General features: G+C 47.9%; 1 protein-coding gene across 4 annotated transcripts in view; it reads left to right on the top strand.

The window, feature by feature from the left end:
- Positions 1 to 1608: 1608 nt before the first annotated feature.
- The window catches only part of LOC147705734 (sulfotransferase 1C1-like), a 698364-nt gene continuing 680640 nt past the window's right edge, over positions 1609 to 19332 (top strand). For 2 of the 4 annotated variants that reach the window (XM_086932180.1, XM_086932179.1), the window contains exon 1: positions 16477 to 16582. The gene's annotated coding sequence lies outside the window, so the exon portion shown is untranslated. Of the gene's footprint in view, positions 1743 to 16476; positions 16583 to 19332 lie in introns of those variants that run through there. The other 2 variants (XM_086932178.1, XM_086932181.1) reach the window with 2 other exon arrangements.

The following is a 19332-nucleotide window of genomic DNA, read 5'->3' as shown; positions in this document are numbered from 1 at the left end:
CTTCCACGCTTATGGTGGACAAAAATGATTCAGAAAAGGGGGTGGTGATGAACAGAGTGTCTGAATTAAGCAGACCACTCTTACCCAGTCCAAAGATCAGGGCTTGATCCATCACCGTTTTTTAGCTCACTGCACCATCCCAGCTCAGAACTTGGCTATATGCAAATTAGTCTGACCCTGGCCCAGTGCATCATGGGAACAGGGCAGACCAAACTACCAAGCCAATTCTTATACTGGGAAGGAAACAAGCTTCCGGGGACCGGTTTCTGGCATTCCACCGTCTTCGGCCCGGCTTGCCTGTATCCTGATGGTGCAATGAGCAAGGGACTCACATCTGAGTATACCCTTCCACGCTTATGGTGGACAAAAATGGTGGACAAAATGTCTGAGTATACCCTGCCACACCTATAGTGGCCAAAAACGATTCAGAAAAGGGGGTGGTGATAGAATTGGCTTGGTAGTTTGGTCTGTCCTGTTCCCATGATGCACTGGGCCAGGGACAGACTGATTTGCATATAGCCAGGTTCTGAGCTGGGATGGTGCAGGGAGATAAATAACGGTGATGGATCAAGCCCTGATCTTTGGACTGGGTAAGAGTGGTCTGCTTAATTCAGACACTCTGTTCATCACCACCCCCTTTTCTGAATCGTTTTTGGCCACTATAGGTGTGGCAGGGTATACTCAGACATGAGTCCCTTTCTCACTGCACCATCAGGATTCAAGCAAGCCGGGCCGAAGAAGGCTGAAATGCCAGAAACCGGTCCCCGGTAGCTTGTCTCCTTTCTGGTGAAGAATTGGCTTGGTAGTTTAGTCTGCCCTGTTCCCATGATGCACTGGGCCAGGGACAGACTGATTTGCATATAGCCAGGTTCTGAGCTGGGAAGGTGCAGTGAGATAAATAACGGTGATGGATCAAGCCCTGATCTTTGGACTGGGTAAGAGTGGTCTGCTTAATTCAGACACTCTGTTCATCATAACCCCCTTTGCTGAATCGTTTTTGGCCACTATAGGTGTGGCAGGGTATACTCAGACATGAGTCCCTTTCTCACTGCACCATCAGGATTCAAGCAAACGGGCCGAAAAAGGCTGAAATGCCAGAAACCGGTCCCCGGTAGCTTGTCTCCTTTCTGGTGAAGAATTGGCTTGGTAGTTTAGTCTGCCCTGTTCCCATGATGCACTGGGCCAGGGACAGACTGATTTGCATATAGCCAGGTTCTGAGCTGGGATGGTGCAGTGAGATAAATAACTGTGATGGATCAAGCCCTGATCTTTGGACTGGGTAAGAGTGGTCTGCTTAATTCAGACACTCTGTTCATCACCACCCCCTTTTCTGAATCCTCAAGGCATAGAGGCAGTTGGCAATCGTGCATCAGTCCAATACCTGTGAATGAAGGGTGGTGGAGACGCGACTGACTGAGTCCTGAATATATGAAGACCTGTAGGCACAACAATGACCACCACTTATTCTCTATCAATTTCCTTGATAAACTGAAAGGTAAGGTTATAGTAGAAGAACGTGGCCTGCGGAATGTTTTTGGCGCCATGTCGGGTTGGGCTCAGGGCCAGCTGTTTGTTAATTATTTACTGACTCGGACGCAGAGCGTGAGAGTTGGAAGAAAATTTAAACTGCACGTGCAGGAGTCGATCTGGGAGAAGGGTAGGAGTGCAGACTATAGCGATTGCGGGGTACCCTCGGCAGAAGTGTTTCCTGTGGTGGGTGATGTTGGAGTGCTGGCTCTGAGGTATGTATAGGACTGCTGGCTGCTAGAGGTGGGTTATGACTGCTCGCTGTGAAGCACTGAATAGGATTGCTGATGAGTGTATCCAAATGTTATCACGGACGCTATTTTCCGGTGCTGGCTTTCTTTTCTCACGTAATGCATTGTGGGGGATGTAGTGTTAGTTTATTTAAACGGAACGAATTAAACCAATACGGTTGGAAACGGGAACATGAGCACACTGTCCCAGGTGACGTGGAGTAATTACGGCACCAACACTGCGGGCAGTAAAGTCTGTACGTTTGTGGTTGACTGGCATGTTGTAGGATTGCTTGCTAAGGTGGATTCTGTAGGATTTCTGGCTGCGATGCGATCAAGTGTTTTAAGATGCGGCTAAGAGGCATGGTGTAAGTGTGCTGGATCTGAGCAATCCTATAGGACTGCTGGGGGAACTGCATTCTTCATTGTATTTGTTGTAGGTATGCTGATGAGCGCAGGCTTTGTGAGGAGACTGTAGTATGGTGTGTGTTTCTAGTTTCTGTGTCAGAACCGTGCCCTCTAACTGCTGCTAAGATGTGATGGTATTACTTGTGAGGTGCAGGCGCACTGTTTGATGTAGATGTTCTGATTCATGAGCACGTGGCTCAGGGCTGTTGTGTATGAGCGCTTCCAAGGAAAGTTACCCACCCCTCTCAGATTGTTCCATGCACAGCGCTTTTCTCAGGTCAGTATTGAGTTTCCGATGCAGCCCTGGTTTTTTCTTTGTTTTCTGTGGCTTGCAATACTGATTTTATAACAGGATAAACATAAAACATATCAAGAATACAAAGAAAGCAGACTGGTTAAACTTCACAAACGCATGAAACTGGTAAACTAGGAGCTTTCTTCTGAGGCATGTGTGAGTAGCTGAACATGTCCTGGTTTTATTCGTGCATTCTGGAACTCGTAGTGTTTTTCTACCAAAGTAAATGCAGGTTTCAAAGTCCCTTGTTGAAACAATGCGAGACCTATTGCATTGCAAATATTTGACGAGAGTTTACGCTATTGGTAATGCAATAGCTTAAACCAGGGCTCGAGTCGGGGTACCACGCGGGTGGACAGCGTCCCCCCACTTATTTTACTGGGGGGGACGCCCCCCCCCTGCCAAACAGCTGGACTTCACTCTTTGGCCTCTCTGGGACGAGGAGCTGTTCACACACTGACTTCTCAGATGCAATCGCATCTAAAGGGTGAGTGAGGGGAGGCAATGAGCCCGATGGTGCAAGCCACCTTTCGTGACGTCACTTCCTGTTGTGACGTCACTTCCGGTGACAGCGTCCCCCCACTCTTTTTTTAGGACTTGTACCTTGGCTTAAACTCTCGCAAATGCAAGAACTATTTCACACTAGCGCCCATGCGGCGCTTTCACATTCATGAAGCCCATGCCCCTTTCTTTAGACAAGCCAGGTCAAAAGGAAGGGGCGTGGTTGACTTTAAAGTGAAAGCGCTGCATCGGGGCTTTGACCAAAAAAAAGCATCTGTTTGTCAAGCTGACAAACAGATGTTTTTTTGGGAGTAAAAGCGCCCATGACACGCTTTCACTTTGATGTTGGTCAAGCTTGTTCCTTTAGACACTGCTTGTAAAGAAAGGCACGCAGCCTTCATAAATGTGAAAGCGCTGCATGGGCGCTTGTACACAAAAAAGTAAGTAAGTAAATAAGTAAGCGCAGCCGCTATACTTAAAGCAGACAGTGTTGCTAAAATAAATAACTAAAAGTTCATGTGCGCGCTCGCCAATAGTACATGAAATAAAAGCGGGTGGCGTGCTGCGAGTTAGTGGGTGGAATAGAGCCAAATTATTTAATAAAATAATGCTCACAGCCAAAATAAAGCTGACCGTGTAACAAGACAAGTAAAAGGTCCAGTCATTATGGGAGGTAACAAATGCAGACAAGACAGTACCAAGGAGGGCTAACAAGCCTAATAACGAATCGCAAGACAGAGTTTAGGAAAGACAATGACACAAGTCAATCAAAAATGGGGGCGGAACGTGAGCTGAGTCCATACTCCACTGCTACATGCCTCGCAACAGCGCATGCACTGCCCAGGCTCGACCTAAAAACCCAGTTTAGATGAGTTACTCATGCCAGACTGCAGCTTCTGTTTTCTTCTGAATTTGCCCAACCTGTTGATTACATCCTCTACAAAGTATTTACTCTCTCACTAATTGTTTGTAATCTGTTAAAGAGGGAATACGAATCTCCTGCACTGCTAGAAGTCCTTCCTCATCCTCTTTACTTTCAACACCAGTCGACCTTCCGTACCATATGTATCTGCCTATGTTACCAATGTTGAGTTGTGCATGTTTCTGTATTGATAAGTTTAAGTGCTTAAAATGGTGTCTTTCCTCTGGCAAGTCACATGTCCATACCATGCTGTTTATCATATGGTTCAGCCCACTGTAACCGTGCAGCATTCTCTGCTGACTACACATGACTTTATGATGTTGCTGTTTCACGCTTTATTTTTTAGACCCTTTCCCTCGACTTGACAAATTGACACTTGTTGGACTTGGCCCTTTTTGCAGGGTCATCCTTGAACTTTCTGCCTTCTTCCTATATTTTTTCTGACCTGCTGTTGGCTATTTTATGACTCTGGGCACTTTACCACTGCTGATCAGTGCTAAAGTACATATGCTCTTCCTATTGTAAATTGATGTATTAATCAGTGGTACCATGTTTGTCTATTTGGTTTACTTGTCAGACCCTAGTCTAGTGCATGGAGTGTTCCCAGGGCGTGTAAATCCAAATGCTGCTGGTGGGCTTGCAGCACTGGTTGTGCCACCCACAGAAGCAGCCTTGTAAAATGTGTCTAAGGTCTGCCATTGCAGAGCCTGCGTGCAGTCTGGTACTGTCATGCTGACTAGGCACGTGCACCCACTTGCCAGTCCCTAAACCTTCCTTTTTAGGGCTCGCCTGCTGTGCGCATGCGCATAGCTGGCAAGCTCTATAGGGGCTTAAATAAGCTTTACCTAGACTGGCGATTGACTGACGATTTGATGCTGTGCCCGTGGCTTTTAGGTCAATGCGCAAGCGCATTGACCTAAAATGCGCGTGCACATCATCAAATCGCCAGTCAACCGCCAGCAGCACTCCTCCCCTGCTGCTTCACACCCTCATGCCGCTCTCCCCGCTCCGCCCCCTCCCCTGCCCGCCGTGTCGCATTTCTCATCCCCCCTCCCCACAGCAATGCCCTCAGCCGGCCAGCGGTACTTTCACTTTGACGGCCGCTGGCCGTCTCTCTTGTTTCTCCTTGTTTCGCTCTGTCCAATCAATCTCGCGCACTCTCTCACATTCACTAATTCTCACTCGTTTGCACTCTTGCTCATTCATATTCTGACTCACTCATACTTTCTCACTCACACGAATTCTTACTCATTCTCAATCACAGATAAACTCACTGTCATTTGTTCAGTCTCACTCACACTCCCCAGACTTGTTACTCATTCATTCTCCGACACCCACCTTCCTCACTTGCAGTCACTCTTTCATTCTGATTCACATAGACTCAGTCCCACTCATTTTCACAAACTACTTGCCAATTAATTTCACCCCCCTGCACTCACACGCATGCTCACACATCCACTCACAAGCACGCACATGACATACATTTAAAATTGAGCACTTTTTATTTTTCTTACTCCGCTGCCAGTGACGGTCTCATTCTAGTCCCTGGCGCTCAATTTTCTATTACAGTAACAGTTAATAATCGAACAATATTTAACTTGCTAGTGTAATAATCAATGGGTAGAAAACCAGGTGATAAGAGCCCATAGTTCTGCGTTCCTGGCACCGATTTTGCCACCTCGGAGGCCAGGGGTTGGAAACACAGCCGGTACCAGGAATTGCAAGGGGGAAGCCAGAGGTTGCAGCTGGGATGCGAAGGGTTGCAGCTGCGAGCCCTAAATGATGTCTGTGTTGAAATTATTTTGCCCGCACCTCATTATTGTTCATATTAGGTCTTGCTATACAATAAGGTTGTCCACAGGACCTATTGTTACAATTTCCTAGAAATGTATGTCCAGTGGGTTTTAGCTCTATTCAGCGGTGTATTTCTCTCTCAACTCATACGATTAGATTCTTGAGGTATAATGTCACTGCCTAAGGACTACTCGTATTGCAAAGACAAGTTTAAATATCTAAAGGAGTACACTGAATCATTACATTCTTAATATCATACCTACACAGTATACTCAAAGCAAACCATTTTTGTTTTTTCACAGAGAAAGACTTTTTTAATGTTTAGTCAGGAACTGTGTTCGAGTTATGCCCACATGTACACATTTATGTTTACACGGACAGATGTACAAGCCCGCTGCTTGTAACAAACAAACATTAACAAAAACTTATGGGTTTTGATTTAGTGTAATAATGCATTAAGACAAAGGCATTTCACAATCAAAACTGCAGTCTGCATAGATTAGTACCTCGATGCCAAACCCATTAGCTTTATCAATGCTTGTTTTTATTTAAGAATACAATTTACTTCCAAAATGTAAAACATGTTAGAATTTAGTCTTCCGTAAAAAAGAAAAATAAAAAAAAAAAGCAAATGACTTTCAGGCAAGAAAGGTTAGGTCTCCATGTCACATGTGAATAGCAGCAGACCTCACATTTATGGGAACGTTTTGTTGCACTTTGCATTTCGAGACAGCTTTATCTTGTCCGATTTCCTCAGTGAGGGTTTTAACACTGTTTTTAGTTCTGGTCACCCCTGACCTTGGACATTTAATCCACTTTTGCGCACAATGTTCCCAACCAACCTTCTGTTGGCATGCTTCCAAGTAGAAGTGCTGATGCAGCGACCCATAAAAACGTCTCTTAGCCCCTTTCGAATAACCTTAGTTGCCTGCTGGGGTTTTCCATGCCCTTCTTTGAATCCGGCTGGGAGTCTGTCCGATCTTGCTCTGAGGCTTGCTATTAGCTCAGACGGCTATCAACTTCAAACAAAATATACAATCTAGGAATTCCAGCGTCTGAGCGGGAGAGGGACAGCACTGCATGATATTTTTGCTTATGAGGAAAAAGTAAGCAATTCAGGTGTGGGCCAAACGTGCTCAACAATAATTACAGGAGCCTGCGCGCTGTTTAACTATTGGCATTACACTTACCACAGTGAGAAGAGTCGGTGTCAGACAAGGTAATATTTTCATGTTGGAAATTGGCTTTTGAAATAATCGAAGTTCATATGTCTGTTGTTCTAAACCACAAGTACTAGCTGTGTGACGGGTTGGAACGCCGCATCCACCACCACCACCGCATCCACCATCACCACATCCACCGCATCCACCACCACCGCATCCACCATCACCACCACATCCACCACCACATCCACCACCACATCCACCATCACATCCACCTCCACATCCACCATGACATCCACAGCCACATCCACCACCACATCCACCACCACCACATCCACCACCACCGCATCCACCACCACCACCACCCCATCCACCACCACCACCGCATCCACCACCACCACATCCACCACCACCGCATCCACCAGCACCACCGCATCCACCACCACCACATCCACCACCACCACCACATCCACCATCACCACATCCACCGCATCCACCACCACCGCATCCACCACCACATCCACCATCAACACCACATCCACCACCACATCCACCACCACATCCACCATCACCACCACATCCACCATCACATCCACCATCAAATCCACCACCATATCCACCATGACATCCACCGCCACATCCACCACCACATCCACCACATCCACCGCATCCACCACCACATCCACCGCATCCACCACCACATCCACCACCACATCCACCACATCCACCACCACTTCACCACCGCATCCACCACCACATCCACCACATCCACCGCATCCACCACCACATCCACCACATCCACCACCACTTCACCACCGCATCCACCACCACATCCACCACATCCACCGCATCCACCACCACATCCACCACTTCCACATCCACCACTGCATCCACCACCACCGCATCCACCACCACATCCACCACCATATCCACCACCTCATCCACCACCTCATCCACCACCTCATCCACCACCTCATCCACCACCTCATCCACCACCTCATCCACCACCTCATCCACCACCACCGCATCCACCACCACCGCATCCACCACCACCGCATCCACCACCACCACCACACCCACCACCACTACATCCACCACCACCATCCACCATGACATCCACCGCCACCGCCACCACCACCACCACATCCACCACCACCACATCCACCACCACCGCATCCACCACCACCACATCCACCACCACCGCATCCACCACTACCACCACCACCGCATCCACCACATCCACCACCACCACATCCACCATCACCACCTTATCCACCATCACATCCACCATCAAATCCACCACCACCACATCCACCACCACATCCACCACCACATCCACCATCACATCCACCATGACATCCACCACCACCAAATCCACCACCACTTCACCACCGCATCCACCACCACCACATCCACCACCACCACCACATCCACCGCATCCACCACCACCACATCCACCACCACCACATCCACCACCACCGCATCCACCACCACCGCATCCACCACCACCTCATCCACCACCTCATCCACCACCTCATCCACCACCTCATCCACCACCTCATCCACCACCTCATCCACCACCTCATCCACCAACGCATCCACCACAACCACCACATCCACAACCACCACATCCACAACCACCACATCCACCACCACCACATCCACCACAACACCACCACATCCACCACCACCACATCCACCACATCCACCATCACATCCATCATCTTCACATCCACCATGACATCCACCACCACATCCACCACCACATCCACCACCACCGCATCCACCACCACATCCACATCCACCACCACCACATCCACCACCACCATCACAACCACATCCACCACCACCACCACATCCACCACCACCACATCAACCACCACCGCATCCACCACCACCACCACCTCATCCACCACCTCATCCACCACCGCATCCACCACCACCACATCCACCACCGCATCCACCACCGCATCCACCACACCCACCACCATCACTTCCACCACCACATCCACCACCACTTTCACCACATCCACAACCACCACATCCACCACCACCACCACCTCCACCACCACCACCTCCTCCACCACCACCACCACATCCACCACCACCCCCACATCCACCCCCACATCCACCACCATCACCACATCCACCACCACATCCACCACCACCACCACATCCACCACCACCATATCCCCCAGATCCACCACCACCACATCTACATGTGTGTGGCTCTGTGTGTGTAGGTGCAAATGCAATGTTCTTGGATTGTCGTCACAATAAAATACACTGAACATAATCTTCACAAAAGTTATTTACAAACGTTTAAGCTATTGCCATTATAAATTACAATAACTTTTATTTAAGTATTAATTATTTACAAAATTAAAAGCCATTGTTATTTGTAATATCAAGACATCTAAGTCACGTAAATACAACACACATTGCATTACAAATGCTATAGGTGTCACATTTGCAAAAGTTAAAACTATTGACATTGTAACTGACAAAGCTATTAATTTTGCTACTTTCAAAACCAACACGTAAATAAAAAAAAGTGTCATTTACAATACCAATAGCTCAAACTTTCCTAATGCGAGACCTATTGCATTTCCAATGCTTGTTCTTCATAGCGGTCACCCCTATGGTAGGCCCGAGGGCAGGGTGCATTGTAAGTATAAGGTAGGACAAGCCCTGGTGTGTGTGGCATGTCCTAATAGTGAATTACAGCCATTTTCGTTTTTCACTATTGCAAGGCTACCTGTTCTCCATAGGCCAGAATGGGCTGTTAGATTATTACATGTTTATAACCCTAACAGACTCGGAGAACATGGTAGAAATTCAAGTTTAGTATGCCTGAACTCAGAATTTTACAATACACCTTTTAGTGAAGTTGGTTCTAACATTCTATGTTTGCAAATTCCACTTTTAGAAAGCAGGTATTTGCTTGTCTAACTATCCAAAGCCTGCCTCTGCTAGGTTGTGTATTCCTTTGTCTGGTTTTGTGAGTGACATGGCTGGGGGTTTCCAACAGACAGGATGAGTCAGCCGAGTGGTGAATAGAGAGATCTGCATCTAGATGGGAGGGAGGAGTTGCACCTGAACCTTGAATAAGGCTGTGCCTGCCTTCCACAAGGCTGTTTCCACCTCCTGGGGAGCGGCTGATGTCTCTGCCCTGCACACTGAAAAAGAGAAGGAGTCCTGTCAACAAAGTGCTCCAGGACTGTACTTGCCTTCCACAATGCTGGCTCCACCTCCTGTAGGGCGTCTGAGGTTTCTGCTCTGCACTTGTGGAAGGAAAGGAGAAGTCTGGTAAACAGAGTGCTTCAGAACAGAGAGGGGATCAAAACGGCGAAAGCAACCTTTTACTCTGACAAAATCCTAGAGGCTAAATCAAAACCCAGGGAAATTTTCCAGATAATAAAACAATGTTCTAATGTCACCACTGCCCCCCCTCCGACTAAAACCCAAGTTCAATGCAATGAACTTGCGGACTTTTTTCATAATAAAGTCCTGAAAATTTACTCCACCTTTCAAACAGGAGCCACAGTTCCAGAGACAGCTGACCCACCCCCCCCGAGAACACTCCCTCCCCATGCCCAGTCAACCCTCGAGCACTTCCCTCCCCTGGACCTTGACACCCTCGGTAAAATGGCACGGCAAGTCAAATCGGGTTCCCCACGCGACCCAGCCCCACCAGAAGTTCTGATGCAAGCTCACGAAGCCACCCTGCCTGTTATCTTAGAACTCCTTAACACATCTATAGCCTCAGGTGTTGTTCCTATAGCATGGAAACAAGCCATGGTGCGGGCGCTGCTAAAAAAACCAAACTTGAACCCCGACAACTATTCCAACTATCGCCCCATCTCCCTCCTCCCTTGGGCCGGCAAGGTGTTGGAAAAATATATAAACGTCCAACTGGTCCAGTTTATTGAAAACCACTCCCTACTGGATACATCCCAGACAGGTTTCAGGCCAAAACACGGCACCGAAACTGCCTTATTAGCGGTCGCCGAGGAATCTCGAAGGGCTCTGGATCAGGGAGGATCAGTGGCAGTGATCCTCCTTGATCTAAGTGCTGCTTTCGATACGGTCAGCTATGCCACCCTGCTGAACCGTCTCCGGGACATCGGAGTCTCTGGCAATGCTCTAAGGTGGTTCGGCTCCTTCCTGTCCGACAGATCATTTCAGATCTTCGATGGGGACACAATATCAGCCAGCAAGCCCCTCAGCTGCGGAGTACCACAGGGCTCCTCTTTGAGCCCTGTGTTATTCAATGTCTACATGAGACCACTGGCTGGAATCGTCGAACCGTACGGCATCAAAATTGTGTCGTACGCCGACGACACTCAGCTAGTGGTATCACTGGCTCAAAAGAACATCAGTCACCCCCAAGGAGGCCTGCTGAGCTGCCTAGAGGACATAAAGGAGTGGATGACCAGCTCCTCCCTCAAACTAAATGGAGATAAAACAGAGCTCTTGCTTCTAGGCCCTGGCTCGCCAACACCTTTTATCTCCTTGTGGCCCCAAGCCCTGGGCACTCCCCCCACCCCCAAGGAAAGCGTCAAGAGCCTAGGAGTGTGGCTGGATAGCAAGCTGTCCTTCTCCACCCAGGCTACCAAACTGTCCGCCACCTGCTTCGGCATCCTCAAAACCCTAAGGAAGGTCCTTCCACTTCTGCCTCCAGAAGCCAGTAAAGTGGCAGTCCAAGGCCTGATCCAGTCCCGCCTTGACACAAACAATGCTCTATACGTGGGGGCTCCCGAGATGACCCTCAGGAAACTCCAGATAGTGCAAAACTGCGCAGCACGCACCCTGTTAAAGATTCCTCGAGCTCAGTCAGCCAGATCTGCACTAAAAAGTCTTCACTGCTGCCAGTTAAACACAGAGTGTTATTCAAGGCGTTGTGCATTGCACACCGAGCATTCTGGAAAACAGGACCTGCTATTAATAGCAAGCTCGTCATCCCCTACCACCCAAACAGGAACCTCCGCTCCTCTGAGGCTCTTCTGGCAGTGGTCCCCCGAGTAAAGAGAGCCAGAGCCGGGGTAGGATGTTCTCGGTGAACACCGCCAAACTCTGGAACACCCTCCCCCTCTCACTCCGTTCCAACCCGGACCTGCTGTCATTCCGTAAAAAGCTGAAGACCTTACTATTCACCAAAGTCTCCGAGCTATAATGTGTCACGTCACCGGTCCCTTCGATTCTTACCCCCAGCGCTTGGACGCCCCCGGGCAGCAATCGCGCTCAATAAATCTATTTCCAATTCCAATCCAATTCCAATTCCAACTGGTTTGGACTGGGCAAAGGTCCCTCTACCCTCAGAGAAGAAGAGATTTTGGGGTTTAAATATTGGGACCCTGATCCCATGAAATTAGATCACTACCTACCTTGGTCCAACTCCCTTCCCCTAGACAACCTCTCACTCCAGTTAGAGCAAACATTCATTCTCACTCCCCTTGCACTCCCTTCCCGAACCTTTACTCACTCCACGGCCCTAGCGAAGGGCATCCCCTTACCCTGCGACGAGCATCAAACCCAACCGCCATCCCAGTCGCACCAACAGGAACACGCGAACCCTACTCCGTGGGCTCTGGTCCCCGACCTTCATCGCATCCCTGTAGAACTCGCGTCCCACGCCCCCTATGCCACCCCTAAAGAAACCACGAGGTTGAATTCCCATTACGACCCTTTGCACCCCGCAGCAAGGACCAATAAGAAAGGCAGCAAAACAACACAAACAGCGAGAGACACGAAGAGCAAGAAACAACTTTACTCAGTCCAGCCCCCTACACCTCAGAAAGGTCCTAACCCTGCCGTCATCTCCCCAGCTCCGGAAAACATGATGCACCGTCTGACCCTCTTAGAAAACCAGCTAGAAATATTATTACTGGGCCCCAGCAACTCCAACCTAGGTCTCCTACTCTGACCAAGCTTAACCTTCCAAATCACCGGATAGCAGCTTCACCCACCCATGAGACCCGGCTACAGCGTTCCACTAGATCTGACGTAGAGACCTTGCTACTGAGTCACACAAAAACCATAGCCCCGGCTTCCTAGAAACAAAGTCTCCAAAGAAAAGAGGCCGAGACCCAGTCACACAGCTGCAACGTCTGAAGAGACCCAGACATGTAGACTTACCAGACCCATAGCTGTAATGTCTGAAGAAGATGCAGCAGCTCTAGCCTCCACTTACAACCCTCCCCCCACAACCTCCCCCAACTCTAAAATTCAAGTAATCATGGGCGTCAGAAGAGACTACCCCTCACAAAAACCCCTAGACCCCCACCCCTCCTCACCTCCATACCTAGGGCCCCTCCGGGAAAGAGTCTCAGCAAATCTGGGTTCTCCACCAACTGCATGCTCATCAATTGTAGATCAGCCACTAAACACGCAACAGAATTAGCGGAAGCCATCCTCTCTCAAGACATAGACATTGTGTTTATCACGGAGACTTGGCTAATGAGATCTCCCCACTATGCTTAGAAATGCTCGTGCCTCCTGGTTTCACTATCATAAACAAAGATACGAAAGATCAAAGTGGTGGAGGTGTAGCTATCATTCACAAGGACCACACCGACATCTTGGAAATGGACGCATGTAAATACAACTCCTTTGAATGCCTTACTACTGTTAACATCAAAACCAAGCCCAACAATCCAATAATCTGTCACCTACTCTACCACCCTCCAGGTAACACTACCACATTCGGGGAACATTTCTCAGACCTGATTTCATACTGCGCACTCGGAGACGCCAACAACCTAATTTTGGGTGATCTGAACCTACGATGGAACGAATCGAGCAACGGGCTACTTCAAACCCTAAGCAATCTTCTATGTGACAACAATCTGTTCCAACATTGCACAGAGGAAACTTACAACAAAGGAGCTACCTCGGATGCCATCATCGCTCAGCGAGATGCAATCACGATTGACTACATGCTCCCTTTGGACTGGTCGGACCACCACATGATCCTATTCCATATCAACCAAAAAGTGCTATTCTGGCTCCCCACACAAGACCCACCCAAATGGTCTAGGAATCTTACCAAGATTCCTCTGGACATCATGGAAGAGAGGCTAAGTACGCTACTCCCCAGCGGCAACAAGCTTCTCTCTACAACAGATCTCACCTCGCTCTACAATTAGAGCATGGGGGGCCTGCTGGATCAACTAGCTCCCTTGAAGAAAAAAAAAGCAGAGCCATCCCTTCCAGATCATGGTTTGACTCAGACATAAACGAAGAAAGGAGACAATTAAGAGCCTATGAAAGAGGCTGGAGGAATAATCCTACCAATATCCACCGAGATCAACTCAGATCACTCTGGAAGAAGTAAAAAAACCACATCAAGGAAACAAAATCCACGTTCTCCCGCTCCGCTCTAGACAATGCAAAGAACAGACCCAAGGAGCTCTTCAATATCATCAGACAACAAACATCCAAACCAGAACTGTCCACTGTTCAGGCATCCAAAGGTCTTTGCGATAACTTCGCCAACTTCTTCAATGATAAGATTTCCAAGATCGACCTCTCTCTGGTCCATAACAGCCTCTCCCTTCTCAATAGCTGCATGACTGGATTCCTTGGCACCGCTCTCTCACCCCACACCAAACCCTGGTTACTCTTCCACCCCATCCCTGAAGCAGAGATATTCAACTTGATCTCCAACTCCAAGCCCTCCACGCATGTCTTAGACCCTTTACCTACACAAATGACCCAAAAACTGAAATGCGCCCTCGTTCCACTTTGGTGCAAGATTATAAACAGTTCCCTAAATAGCGGAATCGTCCCAGACTGCCTCAAAGTCTGCTCAAAAAACCTGGCCTAGATACATTAGATCGGAACAACGTCAGACTCGTCTCCAACCTCCCTCTTCTAGCCTAAATCCTTGAAAGATGTGTACTACAACAACTAACGCAACACATGGAGAGTATCAACTTTCTTGACTCCCATCAGTCTGGCTTCTGGCAGCACAGAAACCACGATCCTCAACATCATCAACGACATCCACAAATCTCTGGACTCAGATCAATGCTACCTCCTCATTCTCCTCGACCTATCGGCTGCATTCGATACGGTAGATCACAAACTTCTCATCAAAGCTCTGCAAGAAAGGGCAGGGCTCGATGAGATAGTCCTCAAATGGTTCTCTTCCTTCCTACACAACCGCTCCCAGGGAATCAAAATCAACAACTTTGAATCAGACCTACACCCAATCAACAGGGAAGTTTCTCAAGGGTCAGTGCTCTCCCCTCAACTATTCAACATCTACATGCAACCCCTCACTGCCCTACTCAAAAAAGCCAAACTACCCTTCCATCTGTATGCCGATGATACGCAGAACTACTTTGAATGTCCTTCGCCGTTGAGATTTCTAAGACTCAACGCCGTACTGAAGGAAGTCCAACTTTGGTCGACAAGCAATCACCTAAAACTAAATCTTGACAAAACTGAATTACTCCTCATATCAAACAAAGCAGAGAACCCCCAAATGGTAGATTGACTCTGTTAAATCACTAGGCATCACACTAGACCCGAAACTGGACATGACCAAACACATAAAGAACTCAGCTAAGAGCTCCTTCCTCAACCTAAAGTTATTGAACAAAATGAAACCTTTCATCCCACCCAAAGATCTCAAACAAGCCACTCAATCATTGGTGCTGTCAAGACTAGACTACGGTAATGCAGCCCTCACAGCAATTTCAAAAGTGCATCTTGCTCCTCTTAAAACTACTCTCAACGCAGCTGCCAGAATGGTCACTGGACTCAAGAAATACGAGCACATCTCACCGGCACTCGAAGAACTCAAATGGCTTCCTGTCGAAATGAGGGAAAATTTCAGAAAAGCTTGTCTTACTCACAAAGCCCTACACACCAGCAAACCGGAATACATGGCTGCTAAACTCAAAAAAAAGAGGACAGAACAAGAACCTCAGAAGGTCAAACACCCTTCTACATACCCACCGGTCAGTTCAACGCTATATAAAACTCTGAAAATAAAAAAAACAACAAGAAACCTTTACTGAGGAGAGGAACCTGAAGAAACTGAGGAGAGACTATTCCCAAGCTGAAGTGCTGCTTGGGGGATTGGCCTGCAGTGGTTGCCTTACTGCCAAAGAAAGGAGAAAGGAAGGAACTTTGTGTACTTTGCTTTCAACTTGCAAAGGAAAAGAGCTTGCCTCCTGCTGACGTCTCAGGGACAACAGACTTCAACCCCCAGCTCCCCAGAGATCTTTGGAGGGCCTTCTGAGGGACTGCGTGTTGCAAGGAGCTGGAAGCGTGACTCATCGAAGAAGAAGCGTGTTGCGGTCGCTGTGCCTGCTGTCGCAACTCCGAAGGAGGGTGACACCGCTGGAACTGTCGCACTGTACCACATTGAGAGAAGCGTGTCGCAACGAAGAGGAAGCGTGTTGCAGTCGCTGCTGCTGCCATCGCAACTCCGAAGGAGGGTGTCGCCACTGTAGCTGTTGCACTGCACCCCATCTCTATCAATTTCCTTGATAAACTGAAAGGTAAGGTTATAGTAGAACGTGGCCTGCGGAATGTTTTTGGCTCAGGGCCAGGTGTTTGTTAATTATTTACTGACTCGGACGCAGAGCGTGAGAGTTGGAAGAAAATCTAAACTGCACGTGCAGGAGTCGATCTGGGAGAAGGGTAGGAGTGCAGACTATAGCTATTGCGGGTTCCCCTAGGCAGAAGTGTTTCCTGTGGTGGGTGATGTTGGAGTGCTGGCTCTGAGGTATGGTATAGGACTGCTGGCTGCTAGAGGTGGGTTATGACTGCTCGCTGTGAAGCACTGAATAGGATTGCTGATGAGTTTATCCAAATGTTATCACGGACGCTATTTTCCGGTGCTGGCTTTCTTTTCTCACGTAATGCATTGTGGGGGATGTAGTGTTAGTTTATTTAAACGGAACAAATTAAACCAATACGGTTGGAAACGGGAACATGAGCACACTGTCCCAGGTGATGTGGAGTAATTACGGCACCAACACTGCGGGCGGTAAAGTCTGTACGTTTGTGGTTGACTGGCATGTTGTAGGATTGCTTGCTAAGGTGGATTCGGTAGGATTTCTGGCTGCGATGCGATCAAGTGTTTTAAGATGCGGCTATGAGGCATGGTGTAAGTGTGCTGGATCTGAGCAATCCTATAGGACTGCTGGGGGAACTGCATTCTTCATTGTATTTGTTGTAGGTATGCTGATGAGCGCAGGCTTTGTGAGGAGACTGTAGTATGGTGTGTGTTCCTAGTTTCTGTGTCAGAACCGTGCCCTCTAACTGCTGCTAAGATGTGATGGTAAATACTTGTGAGGTGCAGGCGCACTGTTTGATGTAGGTGTTCTGATTCATGAGCATGTGGCTCAGGGGCTGTTGTGTATGAGCGCTTCCAAGGAAAGTTACCCACCCCTCTCAGATTGTTCCATGCACAGCGCTTTTCTCAGGTCAGTATTGAGTTTCCGATGCAGCCCTGGTTTTTTCTTTGTTTTCTGTGGCTTGCAATACTGATTTTATAACAGGATAAACATAAAACATATCAAGAGTACAAAGAAAGCAGACTGGTTAAACCTCACAAACGCATGAAACTGGTGAACTAGGAACTTTCTTCTGAGGCATGTGTGAGTAGCTGAACATGTCCTGGTTTTATTCGTGCATTCTGGAACTTGTAGTGTTTTTCTACCAAAGTAAATGCAGGTTTCAAAGTCCCTCGTTGAAACAATGCGAGACCTATTGCATTGCAAATACTTGACGAGAGTTTACGCTATTGGTAATGCAATAGCTGAAACCAGGACTCGAGTCGGGGTACCACGCGGGTGGATGGCGTCCCCCCACTTATTTTACTGGGGGGACGCTGTCCCCCCTGCCAAACAGCTGGACTTCACTCTTTCGCCTCTCTGGGACGAGGAGCTGTTCACACACTGACTTCTCAGATGCAATCGCATCTAAAGGGTGAGTGAGGGGAGGCAATGAGCCCGATGGTGCAAGCCACCTTTCGTGACGTCACTTCCTGTTGTGACGTCACTTCCGGTGACAGCGCCCCTCCACTCTTTTTTTAGAACTTGTACCTTGGCTTAAACTCTCGCAAATGTGAGAACTATTTCACACTAGCGCCCATGCGGCGCTTTCACATTCATGAAGCCCATGCCCCTTTCTTTAGACAAGCCAGGTCAAAAGGAAGGGGCGTGGTTGACTTTAAAGTGAAAGCGCTGCATCGGGGCTTTGACCAAAAAAAAGCATCTGTTTGTCAAGTTGACAAACAATGTTTTTTTGGGAGTAAAAGCGCCCATGACACGCTTTCACTTTGATGTTGGTCAAGCTTGTTCCTTTAGACACTGCTTGTAAAGAAAGGCACGCAGCCTTCATAAATGTAAAAGCGCTGCATGGGCGCTAGTACGCAAAAAAAGTAAGTAAATAAATAAGTAAGCGCAGCCGCTATACTTAAAGCAGACAGTGTTACTAAAATAAATAACTAAAAAGTCATGTGCGCGCTCGCCAATAGTACATGAAATAAAAGCGGGTGGCGTGCTGCGAGTTAGTGGGTGGAATAGAGCCAAATTATTTAATAAAATAATGCTCACAGCCAAAATAAAGCTGACCGTGTAACAAGACAAGTAAAAGGTCCAGTCATTATGGGAGGTAACAAATGCAGACAAGACAGTGCCAAGAAGGGCTAACCAGCCTAATAACGAATCGCAAGACAGAGTTTAGGAAAGACAATGACACAAGACAATCAAAAATAGGGACGGAACGTGAGCTGAGTCCATACTCCACTACTACATGCCTCGCAACAGCGCATGCACTGCCCAGGCTCGACCTAAAAACCCATTTTAGATAAGTTACTCATGCCAGACTGCAGCTTCTGTTTTCTTCTGAATTTGCCCAATCTGTTGATTTCATCCTCTACAAAGTATTTACTCTCTCACTAATTGTTTGCAATCTGTTAAAGAGGGAATACGAATCTCCTGCACTGCTAGAAGTCCTTCCTCATCCTCTTTACTTTCAACACCAGTCGACCTTCCGTACCATATGTATCTGCCTATGTTACCAATGTTGAGTTGTGCATGTTTCTGTATTGATAAGTTTAAGTGCTTAAAATGGTGTCTTTCCTCTGGCAAGTCACATGTCCATACCTGCTGTTTATCATATGATTCAGCCCACTGTAACCGTGCAGCATTCTCTGCTGACTACAAATGACTTTATGATGTTGCTGTGTCACGCTTTATTTTTTAGACCCTTTCCGTCAACTTGACAAATTGACACTTGTTGGACTTGGCCCTTTTTGCAGGGTCATCCTTGAACTTTCTGCCTTCTTCCTATATTTTTTCTGACCTGCTGTTGGCTATTTTAGGACTCTGGGCACTTTACCACTGCTGATCAGTGCTAAAGTGCATATGCTCTTCCTATTGTAAATTGATGTATTAATCAGTGGTACCATGTTTGTCTATTTGGTTTACTTGTCAGACCCTAGTCTAGTGCACGGAGTGTTCCCAG

Source organism: Lissotriton vulgaris, chromosome 7 (assembly GCF_964263255.1).
Source record: "Lissotriton vulgaris chromosome 7, aLisVul1.2, whole genome shotgun sequence".
Taxonomy (NCBI): Eukaryota; Metazoa; Chordata; class Amphibia; order Caudata; family Salamandridae; genus Lissotriton; species Lissotriton vulgaris.
This window is presented reverse-complemented; position numbering and strand designations above follow the sequence as displayed.